Source organism: Idiotropiscis lumnitzeri, chromosome 11 (genome assembly GCF_059441095.1).
Source record: "Idiotropiscis lumnitzeri isolate Australia: NSW breed Sydney's pygmy pipehorse chromosome 11, RoL_Ilum_1.0, whole genome shotgun sequence".
NCBI lineage: Eukaryota > Metazoa > Chordata > Actinopteri > Syngnathiformes > Syngnathidae > Idiotropiscis > Idiotropiscis lumnitzeri.
The window spans coordinates 5021833-5037261 of NC_142401.1; the positions used below are offsets into that span (position 1 = coordinate 5021833).

A 15429-nucleotide genomic window follows, 5' to 3' on the forward strand; every position below is an offset into this window, starting at 1 on the left:
CTCTTTGAGCTTATGCCGCACGGGGGGCTTATTGAGGGAAAACCTGAATTTCAGCAAAAGCGGGCCTGACAAGCTTTCCAGACAGATAGCGACTGACCTGTGAAGAGCATTCACAATTCGGGTTTTGCCACCCGTAGCTCACAAGTCCTTGTGTAAAATTGTGTCTCCTGTTTTACAGTTGGAAGTTTGAAAGCTTTTGGTGTTGTGAATTGCAGACCTTGATAGCCTTTTCTGTTTGAGCATGATCGGTAATGGTAGATTCAGAGTGTTTTCAACTGAAAATGAAACCAAATATGACATTTTGCTTGTACCTCTTCCGGTGAAATTGGTGGTCGACTTGCAAAGTGTGGACTCTGTGAAGCACCAAAGTCAGCGTGCTTCGATCTTAGGTCGCTGCATTTTATTAGTTCACCACTAGATGGCACTAAATCACACACACGGTACCTTTAATGTTTTTTTTTTTGTTTTTTTCAGTCAAACGACAGGCAACACATTTTAAATCAGTGGGCACTTTTATGAAACACTGATAGCAAAATATTGCGATTCATAATAAGACTTGAAAAACTTTCAGTTGCAAATTAGGAGTGCATTCGAATCTGTGTACAGAAATAGCTGGCGGTCAAAACCAGCGCACACGAAATCAGCACTACACCTTCATCGGAAGTAAATCCATCACCTTGAGATTGTTTATTTGATAACTCGGGAGTTCTTCGCTATCATCAGTCACGCCATGATGACTGATTGTGACTCGGCAGGAAATTAGGATCGTTTTGTATCTGACTGTCTGAATCATTAGAGACGGTGTATATACACGGATTGCTAATTACAAGTTGCGATTGATTGATCTACATCTCGGAAGCTGGTTTCATCGCTATAATAAATTTGCTCATAAAGCGGTGGGGTCTTGATTGTGTGATGGAAATAATTCTCCTGTCAGACAGGTCATGATAATGTTTTATGGAATATGACTAGTATGTATATACTGTCTAGGTGAAAGGGCTCATTATCATTATAGGCAATACTCATGGCAGACTTGTATGAATCATAGTAGAATTTGTCTGATTTAACAAACACTTGTGAACTAAAGGCCTAATCTTTGGAGGCGTAAATCAACATCCATTAAAAAAAAAAAATTGCTAAAGGTTAAAGTTACTTTTTGCAATATAAGAGCCTAGCAGAAGTTTCTCATTGATTATTTGTGCTTACTATGCATACGCATGCTCTCTCTTTCTTAATTTTCTTCATTGAAAAGCAAATGCACAACTTACGCGAGTCCCCAAATCGTGAATTCTGACACCACTTGATGGAAAACAGCTCTCCTCTCTCAAAGCACGTGCGGAACAATGACACAGCAATCTTACCGGTGTTTCTCAACATTTGTTTCTGCTGTTAGTAGATTGTGAGCAACATCTTGGAGAAAAATAAAATGACCAATGACTATTTATTTATTTTAATTAAAAGAAATAATTTATTTATTTATTTTAAATGAAAATAATTGATTTATTTATTCATTTTAATTAAAATAAATTCTTTATTTAATTATTTATTTAATGTTTTGAATGGTACCATGTCGACACCCAGTCCCCCACCATCAACAAGCCTCCTTGCAAAACATCTCCATAACAACTCAAACTTGATATTGCCATGGTCCGCGTTTGTTGATTTTGGTTTAGTTTTTAGTTTCATGTTTTTCCTGGTGTTCCTTCTTTGTGTGTCTCTCGTTAAGCTTATTGTGTCCAGCCTGTACTTGCCGTCCCACTCCTTTCCACTCTTTATGTCTTGTCCAGGTGTTCCTTGTTGACTCGTCAATTTGTTTGTATTTAGTTTCCTGGCTCTTTTCAGTCGTGGTCGCTTAATTAATCAATTTTACACCGTAGTTTAAGTCATTTCCAATCTTGTTGATGAATGCGCCAGCACCGACTTTGCATGTTGTCAGATAATATGAAATGATGCCAACGAAAATCTTTCAGTTTGTTTATCGAATCTGTCGTCTGGATTCAGGAGACTTCAAATTTATATCTCGGTATTCCCAAAGTTTTTTTTTTTTTTGTGTTCTCAGGTTTGGCACATAACCGTGAAGGGGGGCCTGCCTTTAATGACAGATTTGCTTGGGCTGGAGCCCATTGGTCAATAGTAGTCAAAGGCGCATTATAAAAAAAAAAAAAAGTTTATTTTTCTGTCAATCACTTTACATTCTGAGTTAGCCAACCTGGAGGCAATTCTGTACACCGACGTGGCCGTTATTATAGTGTGTGCCAAGAGATGGCTTATCAGAAGTCTTAATGCTTTCATATTATTCTGCCACTTGTTGAACATTCTGTCAGTCACTCGGCCGCCACCAGCTGACAAAGAAACCCGCTCTAGGGTTGCTAGCGTAATGCCAAAAGACCGATTGGAAGGCATTACATTTCACATTCTCCAGCTGTTTGTTTATTCAAACAGTCGATATCATAGCGGCTTCCACCAATAAAGAGAAAAAAAACGAAACCAAAAAAAACACACTTCATGTGACTGATCCCCACGTGCATTTTTTTTAAGCAGTCGTGCTGGCAGGCTAGTAGCAGCGGCTGGCGAAGGATTTACAATGGAGAGCACTTTGATGAAAAGGACATAATGAGATACACGTGCCAGCTGGACAGGTTGGATATTACAGCGCCCTATCAAGCACCTGGAGTGCTTTTTACAACTATTAAACGAAACTAAAAATGTGCTATCGGTTCATACAAAGTATCGTGTGAGAGGCTTTTGATTTGTTAAAATTGATGAAAGGCGTGAATATGTGTGCTGATCTGTTTTGTCACTGTTGAAAAAAAAAACAAACAAAAAAAAAAAGAGTAGAGCATCTCGGTTCGGGTTCGGGAAGGGGAGGGGGGGGGCTGCATTTAATGATTGAATGGTTATCTTATAAGTAGGAAAAAAAAAAACAGGCCTGCGTGTGAGTGACACACATTCTTGCAAGGGGCAAAAGGCAAAACTTTTCCCTTCCATCACATTCGACCGGGGCAAAAAATTTGAGAAAGCATCGTAAATGCCTTGATTGATAATTTGAGCCATTTTCCCCTATTGACGTAATTTGTAAATTGTCATTTGAAAAGATGTGAAGTGAGGTAAATTTCTTGGAGCCGAGAGAGTGAATGCTGGCCATACAGTAATTTACATTTCAATGGGATGAAAAAAAATGGGCAATTATGACATACCAGCAGGATCCACGTGCAACAGGAGCTCCAAAACACCTCTAAGGGCTCTTAATCATCGTTTTGCAATCGAAGTAAATGCCAAAAGTGGACCAAAAAAAAAGGTAGGCAAGCCATTATGTGTTGCTAAAGTACTCAAACACAATCCAACAATACTTGTTGAACATACCTGGGACAAAAAAAGGCCTTCGGTAAACTCGTGCAGATTCGGTTGCAGTCTGTCATTTTCAAAGTGGCTGGCTCCACAATCAGGCGTTCTTCTGATCTTCTCACTTTTCACCCACAAGAATCACTGAAATCATTTTCATTTATTTAGAGCAGGTGTGGGCAAACTACGGCCCGGGGGCCACATGCGGCCCGTTAAACGCTTTAATCTGGCCCGCCAAACTTGTAAAAAAATAAATGAATAAATCTTGTTCATGTTTTATTTTCTAAATACTGTGGTTTTTCAAAGACATATATATTGTTGCAAGCAAACGCTGCAGGATCTCTTTATACATAGAATACGATCCAAAATACTCATTTTCAAAAGTTGACCCTCTTTTCAACTTTAATCTCTTAACCATGAGCTGGGTTGCAATCAGTCATCACGTGAAGATGAATTAGAATTTTCCAAACGGCAAATAGAGGGTGACTCGGGAGTGGATTTCAATCCAATTCCATCCTCCGACCCACAGAAAATATCATGATCTGTTTCGGTTGCTTTTGGTTTAGCATTTAGTTTCAGGTTTTCCTTGTGTTTCTTCGTGTGTCTCGTTACTTTATTGTGTACACCTGAATTTTTATTTTTTTTAATCCTCGTTTAGCACTTTGCTTTCTTTAAAGTCAATGAAGCCCTGCACAATGAGTATCTCGGCACTCTTATTGTTGCAATGAAATCAAGGTTGAAAGTTTGCAGTACATATTGTCAACTCTTAAATCTACTTTCAAATGAGCTGCTGCTCACTTCTCGGTGCGCGAAACGTCAAATAATGTTCCAGCCGTATTTGCACACGATTCTAGGATGAACGCTTGAATGCTGATTCAATCACTCTCTGAACAGGTTATTGGATAGTACACGGTATATGTGAGAATCAAACCTGAGGCGGAATATTGCAGACGTCTTGTTAATTACAGTGGCCAACAGCAAATTATAATCAGAGATGGCTTCATGTGTCCCTAAAGCCCGGCGCACGTGAGGCGCCGTCGGCGTTGTTCCATTGGCTCCTGGCGTCTAATACGGACTTTACCATGCGTTGGAATTCATAGCTATGACGTTTCAGAAAAAAAAAATCCACCTGTTGCTGAATCCTACCCTATATTTTACATTATTGGTATTTTTTTTTATAATATCTTGACCAGTGCTCAGTGCAGCTGATTGAGTTGACATCCAGCTAGTACAGCAAGCGACAACCACAGGCGACAGGATTCTATGCAAAGTCAAGTAGAGCAGCCAGCAGACCATTTTCATGACTTTTTAAAATGCTAATCCGTGCATCTTTTTTTCCCCCATTCATGTAAACCGATCCTACAGTCGAAATCTGCATTGCAAATGAGTGTCAATTGTTCCCCCTTCACTGTGGCGCACAGACATATCTAGCTCAATTTTAAAGAGAATGATAGCGCCCCCAAAATTTATATATATATATATATATATATATTTGGGCTGTCAAAATTAAAGCATTAACTCGGGTAATTAATCCCCAAAAATTTAACTCAGTTAAATATTTTAACTCAATTAACTCCGTTTGATTTACTTAAAACAAATGTGCATATTTTGCAAATATTGTGCCATATTAGCTGTCTTTAGCACTTCTCAGAACAAAACAAAACTGTCAACTTGCAGCGAGTCAAGTTCCATCGCATTGTGTGTGAAAGTCCGTGTCGGTGTGTTTGCATATGTGGATTCTAATTGTATTTATTTCTCGCGACTCTTCTTATCTGCCTTGCTAGCGCATTGTGCTGCATATTTCATCAGCATTATATAACGTGGCTTCTAGAATTACGATTCAAAAGAAGCTGTAATAAATACAGAGGAAATATACAATATCAAACAGGCAGCACAGCGGCCGACTGGTTAGCACATCCGCCTCACAATTCCGAGGTCTTAGGTTTAAATACAGCCTGTGGCTTTTCCCGTGCTACCACGTAGCCCACGACAAAAACGAGTCAGACACTCCTGTCAATACTCTCATGACAATTTAACTGATTTTCTTGTTAATGCTTTAAATGATCAGATTGGGTCGACAGTATACCACAAAAGAGGTCTGCGTGTAGATAGACAGGTGGCTTTAAGGTATAAACCCAGAAAAACCATGGCCTAAATCCATGCTTTATAATCTGTCAGCGATGTCACACATGGAAACCCCCCCACCCACACACACACACACGGAGTGCTGCATCTGATACTTCTAGGGCACTTTCCTCCCAAACGAGACCCATCCTGCGATCATGTGTGGGGGGAAAAAAATTGAGGCCTCTTTGCTGTATTTACTGGAAACTAAAGTGGGCAGACAATTATTCACTCTGATAATTTTTCTCTCTCAGAGTAATTCAACAAACTGGCAGCTTCTTGGAATGCAACAGGCTAGTTAGTGTGTTGATTCCATTTGTGAGCGGAGGGTAAAGCCTTTTCATAATCTCCCGCTAGCGGCTCGTCTCAAACACACACACACGGACATGGTACCCAGAGGGGATATGTGTTTCAGCTTTCCTCAGTGAAAGGGTTACACACCCGAACTTTTCCTTCTGCCTGAGGAGTAGGAAAGCTATTTTGTATAAAGTTGCTCTTTCACTTCATCGAGCAAGTAACAGTTTTTCTGCATGCGGTAAAAAAAAAACTAAAGCGAGATTCTGTTAATATAACTGTGCGTGACTCCGATAGCCAAACAGCCATGTAAATCACAATTTCTGTCAAGCAAATGCTCCGTATAAAGAGACCAGCTGTTAAGAAGCTACTGATAAGCGGAAAGTAATTTAAACGTCTTGATAACTGATCCTCCAAAGGCTTTGCAGTTGTGTATTTTGGCCACTCATAACTAATTTTCAAAAGACAACCATTTGCATGACGTGCATGCTAATTAACAGCAGGTGTGTTCACTGATGAATGACATGCTACGTTGGATGGTGCGGCCGGGTGGAATTTTCAAGACAACGCTCCATTTGGAAGCTGTACCTGCAATAAATGGAAAATAAGTAAATAAATAAAATGTATAAAAAAAACACTTATGTCATTTTGGTGGATTTTTTTAATGATTTGTTCCTGACGACAGATGCAATTTTCAGCCCTTGATGATTGAAAAAGAACATTCATTGTAAGCGATGGCGGGCCGTGCATTTCTTCACTTCAGTGAAGTCCGACTTGAATAAATCCCCCTCATAATACCATCATTTATGACTCCACGGCTGGAGAAATAATATGCAGAACTTACACACTACTGAGTGAGTGATGGACAACCTAGATTCTCTTTAAAGGTCCGTCTTGAAAATGGCCTCGCAAGTGTATCTGCAATTAAATGCACACTTTTCCCTCCTTCGGCCATTGTGGTTTAAAAAAGCAAGACTATATTTTAGATTTTCGAACGGTCGCCAGTTACAACTACCAGGTGTGTTGATTCCGCATAGCAAGACACGTTCATTGCCTTCAGTGTGAGGCCAGCGAGAAGGCTCACTGTCATCAACCCGTGATCTGATTGGCCAACGCAACTGTCTATCAACTCTGAAAGCCCATTGACTTTGACAGAAGAGATGCCCGCACGATTATATCTAAAGGCCTCGGACGAATAGTGCGCGCTACTGGTATTGTGAAATCTGCCTAGCAACACAAACTAGCGGAATTCTGATTGGATAAAATCTCTCACCTCAAAATACAACACTAGGATAACATCAATGTGAAGAATATGATCATTTTTTTCTTGATTATCTTAGGCCAGCATAGAAGGCCTTGACCGCCCACCACTGATTGTAAGTCACTTTGACTAGTTATGTATATGAAATTGTGCAGGTGTTCTTGTTGTATTGCACTTCAAAGAAAGAAAAGAAAAATCATCAGTTGATCAGCCGCTTGGCTCCACAGTACTGTGTCATTCACATTGTTCCCCCAAAGGATTCATCACTTACAAACACTTGATCCTACATTGATCTGGGTTGCGCACAAGGTACAGTATGTACATCCTCGGTTGTCTGGCTCCAATTTCCAAGACATCTGTTTAAAGCAGCACGAAAGGCAAGCTGAGAACAAGCTTTGGTTACATCATTTACAATTTAGCTACATTAATAAATGTGTTCTGAAATACAATATCACAAAATGGCTTGAGTCATAATGTGAATAATTTTGTCTCAGCCAGCTCCCAAACAACACAAGTACTATTCAAGCGGCCCAGAACAGTCATAAAATACAAGTGAGTCGCTCTCTAACTGTGCGCAAGCCGAATGACCGCACGCTCCATTATTGCCGGAACACAATGGACATCACTCAAAAGCTGTCCTACTTTCACTTTTGGGCAACATTAACAACAACTTTGAGTTAACCAACGACGGGGCGAATTTCATTTAAACATCTAATACAAATCGCTTTAGTGGCCACAATGTAAACCCGTGGCTTGCTTGTCAGTCCGTAATCCCTTAAGTGAAAAAAAGAATAAAAATACAAAAAAGTATTTAGAATTATGGAAACGGCTCATTTTGATCAGCAGGCCCTTGGTGGCAATATGTTGCAGAAAATCTCCTAGCCAAATTAACCCCCAAAAAGGATCAGTAGTCCCTTCAACTGATCTGCCTCATTTATATCTTTTAACTGAACCCGATAGGGATAGGGACAGGCTCCTGCACCCCCCACGATCCTTGTGAGGAGAAACGCTACAGAAAATGGATGGATGGATATAGACCTGCTCGTCTCCTTTTTCCTTCAACGAGTTTGGGCAAAACTTCCTCAAAAATGTCTAACGTGAATTCACATTTTTGGAACTCCATCAAAAAAATTGTCAGAAATATATCCCGAAAATCTAATTAAAACGTCCGGTATTATTTTTGGTGGCCATTTTTTTTACTTTTATGCCACCATAGAAGGATGCAATAAATATCAAAGAGCCAACATTATGAGCAAAACAATTGTTAAAACACACGTTATATACACCGATGAAGTTCACTAAATAGACATGAAAGCAAATGGAATGCAGCTGAAATCTCTCTCGCTAATGACTTGTATGAAAATGAGCCCGAAACTAGAAACACCTTTTTTTTTTTTTGCACTGAACCCGCATATTATTTCTCCATTTCACTTTTAACAAGGTGGAGATGGAGTTGCTCCCAGAATAAGGTGCCACCAAGTTCAAGCTGTGATCTCAAACTGCCCGCTGACAGACGCGCAGAACACAGCCGGCTTTTTAATTCAGACGACAAGACGTTACCTTCACATTCCGGCTCCTTTGCGTGGGATTCACATCATCAAGGGCACACGTTTCAATTGGAGTTGAGCTGCATTTTCGTTTTTATCATGCAGTCGTTCACAACATTATTGACTTGAAATTTTGCTTGTATGATTAATTACCATTTATTTTCGGCTGGTATTTTGGACTCCATCTGGGAATTCATCTGTTACGCGTTGGAGTTATCTGCATGCTTAAAATGTGAATTAATGTCCCCGTCGTTTAACACTTTGTTAATGTAATTATCTTTATTGCACAGAAGCTGCATATGCAATTTCCCTGAATTGAATTAACACTTGAGGGAAGTAAAACCCTAAAAGCTCAGATATTGTTGCAGCATCAGTGGATGACGTCTGAAATATTTATTCCCATCGATGGACAAGTAACATGTTTTAACACAATTTTAACTAAAATAAAAGCAAGCAAAGACCCGTTTAACTTTTATCCGCCATTTTACATTGGACTACATGAAATCTAAGCTATTGTAGCAAATATAATGCCAATGCACGTTGCTGTTGACCTTGATGGTGTATTTGGCGAGTTTTCATACTCACGTGGGGATCATTTTCTCTTTTATATTATTTTTGTATTTGAAGTCAGAGAGCGTTAAGAGATATTATTCAATTTTGGCTACACTATTATTTTGCTTGTTGAAGAATAATTGTTTAATGTGGGTTTGCGATATCGATGACTGCTCTGTCGTTTTGCAAACTGATGACATTTTACACCTTTCCGCAATTTAATAATTTATCAAATGTATAAGCAAGCAAGGATGTCTTCCCGCTGTCAGGTTTTCCCTGATGTTGCCCTCACACAGCTGACTTATAATTATTTATTCATTGCATTGACCTTTGTCAGAGGCGAAAATCTTTTTTTTTTTTTTTTTCCCTACGACAGAATATACACCTTGTGATTATTTCAACTCAAGATGCAGCTCTACTAAAGGTCATGGGCGAGTTGATTGTGCAATGATACACCTCGGACTGGTCGCCACTTCATCGTCGACGAGCAACCATTTACGCTCTTATTTGACTATAGTTTGCTCGGCTGCCATCTCTGATTCAATTTGATTGCAATCGCCACTCCCATTTTACCTTTGCCAGCTTTTAACTCATTGACTGCCATTGACGGCTAAAGACGTCAAAGATCAGTTTTTTTACTCAGCCGGTAATGAATGAGTTAATAAACACACTCTTGTGTTAAAACAACCCCGGGAAGGATGCAAGCATGGCTGCTTGCGTCAGCATTTCTTCAAAGGTGAAGACGGGAGACACTTCTCATTAAAGCTTTGTAGGTGCCGCAAGGACAGAATTAAGTCTGACTGCGAATGTCTTTCACTAGGCAACTTGTTCTCCAGCATCATGAAAAGTACTTGCCGTATGCAGTATGCGTTCCTGGGTCCATGATCCATAAAGACGCTTTTACTGAGTGCTGCACTGATCCTTGCACATTGACGACACCTGCAACACATCGGGGTTATTCTAGTTTGGGAATGGGGACTGGTTTGCACATCACAGTACAGAGGTGTTCATAGGTCACTCCTGAAAAAGTTGTGGGTTTCATTTTGACCAGCTCTTTTTTCACCTTGATGACATTTTGCAAAAAAAAAAAAAAAAAAAAGGCATTTTTTTTGCTGATGCTAACTAAATGGACGCTTGTACCTCCAACATCTGTTAATTCCGAGTGAGACAAGTGCATGTAGGTCACAGCCTGCTTCTGTTTGCAGCTCATCTCTTGCAAAACTTTCAAATGACAGTGTGCCCAGTGCACCATCTGTATCGCGGCTGATTATGCCAAGCTACAAAACAGAAGGTTAATGTGGAAGTGGGCCACATTTTTCCTTGCCGCTCCACAAATAGACTGATGTTCACTTGCACGGAAGTCTTTGACAGCGATGATGCATTTGTGTGCCAGTCCACTTCTTTTTTTTTTTTTTTTCCTCTCCCTCAGTCTGCTTCAAAAGGCAATCGACAAATGGAGCTTTTAAATGAAAACCAAGATGTGATTTTTGAGACCTCTATTTGTATCTGATGAACATTACTGGCCTGCTTCAGCACCATGTGACTGGAGGCTCTCTCTGTAATTACTCGGGATCAACCCCCGTCCACACACCAAATCCCTGCAGCATGTGACACAAGGCCATAATTACAATATGAATGGCTATTGAAGAGAATTTTCTTTTGTGTTAATAAATGCTGAACCCATTATCATGTAAATAATTATACGGTCCATGTTATCATGAACATTCTAACATATTTTAAATTCAAGTGCAGGTCTTCTCATTTTGATACGCAACCAAAATGACAAATTGTTTAAAAAGGCTATTGGAGCAATTATTAAATCAAGGTCAGACATTAATCCCGCACACTTCAAAATGGTGACTGGCAGCCTGACCCGAGGCTTGAGCAATTAGAGGCTGCGGGTGTGTGACTGGAAGAGGATATTTGCCAAGTGATGAGAAACCTATTGAGGAATAATAATAAACGGTATGGTAATTTCTCCGGACCTTGAAAGCGCAAGGTGAAGCGTGATCGAGTCATTTATTAGCATTCGATTAAGAGAGCAGACCAGTAGAGGCAATGCACTGAACGCATGTCGTGGCCGAAAGTGCCCAAACTCATCATCGGTACATTAAAATAAATAAATAAATAAAAATATCAATAAAATAAATAAAAATAAAATAAATAAAATAAAATAAAATGAATGAATAAATAAATCAATAAATAAATGTGACAAAATATTATGGAGATAAAGGAATGATTGTATAGTGAGTAATATTTGATGACAATCCTCTTTTAGATTCAAGATTTGATGCTGTGACGGCGAACTTAAAAGTCTGCATGCAATATTACAAAATAAAATGTCAGCTGTATTATGGCGACTGTATTAACGCAGGGCTCATTTTGGGGAGACAGCTTCATCACGGAGCCGTCAAAACAGTGTCAACAGAGTGAAAGAAACTGAGCGCCACACATAAGTGTTATTAATGGCGGCGCTTTGTGTGTTTCTTGTCGGCGCGTTGAGACGCTTTTTTCATACTCGTTATAATTCATCAAAGAGAAATAAAAAAAAAAAAAAGAAAACAAAAACACCTTGTTGAGCCTTTTTCCGTTGCACGCCTGCAGACATGCTCGAAGAGGTACGACTCGAGCTGAGAAAACCGGAGTTTTTGGTGTTCTCTACTAACGCACAATCGCAACATTTTTAATATTCAAAAGCAAAGCGTTGTAAAGTTATTGCAGCTTATAGTGAGGGATCAAGTTCAATGTCATTGTTGCGTCTCAAATCTTCGGCGGTTTTCTTTGTCACAATTTCATCAAAAACATTCAGCAAATCCTTGAATCCAAGAACAATCCTCTTCGCTTAATACCTTGCTCCAGGAAGAGGCCTCTGCACGCTGACGGCATTCAGATGTGTTGCAAGCACTGCACCAAAAGTTAAAAAAAAAAAAACACACACAAATGACACCCTTGAAAATGCAGATTTTGAAGTATAAACAGGCAAGAATTTCCAAATGATACGTTTCATGCCAAAGTCAAGTGGACTCTTTCATAAATTCAACGCCAAGAACTCAAACGTGCAATTTAAAGGCGTTTCAAGCCCTCGTCTTGTGAAGCTGACAATCTCTTTTCCACACGGCCACATGCAGCGTTGCAAAAACGAATTAAACAATGAAACTGAAGCTGGTTATTACCAAGTGTGACAATTCAATTGACGGTATTATGTGCGCTTGAACACGAGCCATCCACCATGACCCAATTTACCAATGCGAGAGTTTGTCTATTACTGAGAGTCTGCGCAACCACTGGGTTGGTGAATTAAATTCTAATGACAGTCGCAATATAATCCGTCACTGTTATGATTATATTATCTACTTCTATTAGGTGAGGAACTTTCATGTGACATTTATGATACATTTAAAAAAAAAAAACTGCAATGTTTCTTTGACAACATCCTTTCCGTTTGACTGCTGTGACGTGTTGTTGAGTGTCGTAGTAGCAAAATGGCGAGCTAATCTTGAGGGAATGCAGAGTCGGAAACTTTCAAAATGAATTAATCAATGTCTAATGATTGAATTGTCAAGAATCTCCCAGGGCACATGCAACGTACAGCTGGGAGGATGTGTATTGACTTCAGAAAAAGGTCAAACGTTGCATCATGAGCTATAAAGAAATGATGACAAGATTGGGATGAGAATCATGAGTCATCTTTTTTTTTTTTAAAGGAACAATTTTCAATATGATTATCCTATTAAATATTATGGACATGTGACATTTTAATTGTTTGTATTCTAATAGATTGCTTGCGTCTCTGGAGTGCATTTTTGTCCATCCGTCCATTTTCTTTCACTTCTCCGTGGTCGTAGTGTGAGGAGGCGTTTGCATTGTCGCGCAGCATTGTTGGATGCGAAGTAGCACACAGGACCGGAATAAATGTGCAATCTTAATATACTTTATGATAAATGATAATGTTGGATCAACTTCATCATCATCAGACATCATTTTCGCAATTAAGACACTCAAGCCAGATGTTCACTTTTTGTAATCATTTTGACAGATGGCACATTTGCGGGCCTAGTTCTCTCTAAAGTGTGTTTTTGCCTGTTTTGTGTATTTTTTTCTGTTTATTATTATTGTTGTTGTCAGATATATATGTGAAAAAGCAAAAAAAAAACATTGTTTTTAAAAAAAAAAGTGTCTTCTTGTTCAGTTCCATCAACAAACAGATCTCGAAGTATGTATGAATTTTTTGTCACGGTAAACTCGTGCCACGATTAGCGATTGACCTCACCTTTTTCTTTTATTAAATGCAACTTTTTAGGGCTGCTGAAGGACTGCGCAACTAAAGTTATTTCCCGCAGATGTTGCAAAAGCACTGCTAAACATAATGGAGTGTGAAATTGAACTACATCGGTGAGTAGTGTGAAGGAATGAATGAACGGATGGACTTAATTAGTCTTATGACTACGCACAAAAAATGACTGTAGAGGTTGTCGGCCTTGAACCAAAAAACAATATTTTGTTTTTAAACCCTCAATGACATCCACAGTTATTATGACCATCAAAGTACATGACATGAAAGTATGGTGAGGTCTACAAAGACCAAAAAAGATCGACTGTTTCAATGGCTACAAAGACTTTCTCCAGGGATGTGCTTTTTGTTGAGGGCTATGCTTCTGCTTTCCTCGAAACATTAAAAAGGTCCCCGATCTCCCAAAAAAAAAAAAGAAGAAAGAAAGCAGCATCAGGGAGAGGGATGAAAGACGCAAACAAGTGCAACAGGAACTTTAGAGGATTTTAAGACAGGCTAAAGCAGTCGTGTCCAAACTACGGTCTGGGGGTCATTTGCGGCCCGCCATCCATTTTTCAGCGGCCCACAGGATATTTAATAACATTTGACATGTCTCGCAAGGCTAAAAAAAAAAATCTACTAATTAATTGATTTGTATAGTGTAGTGCTAGTCGAAATGTGTAAAGATACAAATAAACAATTTATGAGTAAAACAATGACTTCAAAACAATGTGGTGAATAAAGATTGAGTTTTAGAAGCGATAATACTTTTATGAAGCAATTATGGCAATGATCCTCAAGTAACTCTTTTTAAGAATGCGTAGCTTTTCAATGCAGGGGTGGATTTGTACTTAGACATAGTTTATTACTGCTAAGGAAAAGAAGAAAATGTGTATTCTTTGTTCCTCCTGGATCACCACTCGTCCAATTGGCGCCTTTTCTTGTTTTCACATAACTATCTCGTAAATTCTTCCCACTCTGAATGGATGGATTGATATTGCTGTTTACAAGCTCATTACAAAATGTAGCTGTGCTAATGAGCCCGAAAGCGGCAGTAATCAGACGACGCTGACATACAAGTGACCCCCAAAGACATTAGCATGGATTGATATTTTTCACCTCCACAATGTCGTTATTAGAGCTGTGGAATTGGTGGACGTTTTATAGGTTGAACACATTTCCCACATTAACTTAATTGTTTTACATGGTCAGTATTAGCAGACCCGGTGCCGCCAATTATTAATACCCCATAGTGAGTACTTACATGACTTTTGCTCCATATTTTTGATGAGACTATCTACTGTACTCTATTCACAGCGATGCCGCACGAAGTTAGTAGTCTTGAACGGCACCCACAGCAGCACCGGCTGGCAATTAGTACCACAGACATTTACAGTACACAGATATAAGACACCGCCATGAGTTACTACGGATTAGTACGTCAATATCGCAGCCATATTGGATGTGGCGAGCGGTAGCGACCTATCCTACGTCCTATCCGAAAGGTTAGTTAACAGAACTGTGTGGCAGGGCCTTAATGTTGTTGAACTGTGACCGTTAAAACTATTTGCGAAAGTTTGGCAGACATCTTTGCAACCTTGACCGAAACCTGACAGCCAACACTCAGTGAGATGCCACATTAGCCACCTTTTCCAGACTATAAGGCACAACTATTTATAACCCGCAGCAACTCTTTTTGAAAAAAATAAAAAATAAATAAACAATATACAAGCCGCACCAGTCCATGTCGATGAGGTCTTCCCCCATCAGCATGTCCACCAGCAGGAATGGCTCATTAGAGTGACAACCTCCACAAATGCAGCGGTGAGAGGTGGCACATCGCTGACATTTCTCAAACCTTAAGAGGTCAATCTCATCTCTGAAGAAGAAAAATTCGCCCGAGGTTTGTAAAGTATAGCGCTGGTAATTGACACATGCAGATTCATTCCATTGAGTTGCGAATTTGCATCCAAAGTTGCTGACCTGGTGGAGACAGACGGGTTCGTTTGGAGACCACCAACTTGAACACTTGCAATGTC

General features: G+C 39.5%; 1 long non-coding RNA gene across 1 annotated transcript; it reads right to left on the reverse strand.

Annotated features, from left to right (window-relative positions):
* Positions 1-5855: 5855 nt before the first annotated feature.
* LOC148326936 (uncharacterized) lies at positions 5856-14749 on the reverse strand. Its single transcript, XR_015845870.1, has 4 exons — positions 14655-14749; positions 11970-12024; positions 9976-10059; positions 5856-6348 (listed from the first exon to the last, which is right to left on the reverse strand). It is a non-coding gene; the product is annotated as an uncharacterized LOC148326936 (long non-coding RNA).
* Positions 14750-15429: the final 680 nt, after the last annotated feature.